The sequence below is a fragment of the Apium graveolens genome, unplaced genomic scaffold (genome assembly GCF_009905375.1).
Source record: "Apium graveolens cultivar Ventura unplaced genomic scaffold, ASM990537v1 ctg6458, whole genome shotgun sequence".
NCBI lineage: Eukaryota > Viridiplantae > Streptophyta > Magnoliopsida > Apiales > Apiaceae > Apium > Apium graveolens.
This window is the reverse complement of record NW_027419497.1, coordinates 22,263-23,592: the sequence shown is the minus strand read 5'-3', so window position 1 is coordinate 23,592 and position 1,330 is coordinate 22,263. Positions and strand designations below refer to the sequence as shown.

Sequence of the window (1,330 nt, the reverse complement as noted above, 5' to 3'; positions counted from 1 at the left end):
CTGAAAACCAGGAGGGTTATATTGCTATGTTGTGTATGGCTGATAAGATTGTTGCATCGTATTCTAATTTTTACTCCAGCTGAAGTTAGGATGATTGCGGTTATTTGGATGATAAGTGGCTGGAGCTTGTTGCTGTGATCTCTGAAAGTTGCTCAAAAATTGAGTTGATTCACTAGAAATAGTGCACAGCTCAGTTTCATGCGCCCCCCGCACAAAGCTCACAAACACTAGTAATTTGATTAACTCCATAATTAGCCAAAGAGTCCACTTTCATCGTCAAAGCTTGCAGTTGAGCAGCTATAGCAGTAGCTTCTACTTCCAGAATTCCTGTGACCTTGCCTTGCAACATTCTTTGTGTAGGATTCTGGTATTCATTAGTTGTCATGAGCTCAATCAACTCATAAGCTTCATTATAGCTTTTAGCCCGTAAGGCTCCACCAGACGCTACATCGAGCATAGGTCTAGACTGAGCGCCCAAACCATTGTAAAAACAGTTTATAATCATCTAATCAGGCATGCCATGGTGTGGGAACTTCCTCAGCATCTCCTTATATCGATCCCAAGCCTCACACAGAGATTCTCCAGTTTGCTGAGCAAACTGAGTAAGAGCATTCCTGATTGCAGCAGTCTTCGCCATAGGAAAGAATTTAGTGAGAAACTTTTGAGCAAGATCCTCCCATTTGGTGATAGACCCTGGTGGTTGGGAATGTGACCAGCACTTTGCTTTATCCCTCAGAGAGAATGGGAAGAGTCGCAGCTTGATAGCATCTTCAGTCACCCCATTGAACTTAAAAGTGTCGCAGATGTCGATGAAATCCCTGATGTGCATGTTGGGGTCTTCTGTAGGAGAACCCCCAAACTGAACTGAGTTCTGTATCATCTGAATCGTGCTTGACTTGATTTCAAAAGTGTTAGCCGAGATGGTTGGCCTGATGATGCTCGACTGAATATCATTGATCTTAGGCTGAGAATAGTCCATCAGAGCCTTAGGATTTTCTGCTTGATCTCCCATCACTACTAAAGTTGGTTCCTCGACTTTCCCTTCTTCTTCTACTTTCTCTTCATCCTCAAAAACTTCCCTTCGAATCACTACAGCTTCTTCCTCGGCTTGATCCAGAGTTCTCTAACGAGCCCGCGAACGCGTATGCATACACGCTCGTTAGAGTACCTGAAATACGACAAGGAAAAGAGTAAGTAAGTAACAATGTCCGAGTCAATGAACTTTAACGATCACTGATGACAAACACATAAACTAAAAGTTAACACCGTGTCCCCGGCAGTGGTGCCAAAAACTTGTTAGTCGCTAGCATGCGCTAATAATTCACGCAAG

At 43.4% G+C, this 1,330-nt stretch overlaps 1 non-coding gene across 1 annotated transcript; it reads left to right on the top strand.

The window, feature by feature from the left end:
* Positions 1–515: 515 nt before the first annotated feature.
* LOC141703296 (small nucleolar RNA R71) lies at positions 516–622 on the top strand. Its single transcript, XR_012567434.1, has one exon. It is a non-coding gene; the product is annotated as a small nucleolar RNA R71 (small nucleolar RNA).
* The last annotated feature ends 708 nt before the right edge of the window (positions 623–1,330 follow it).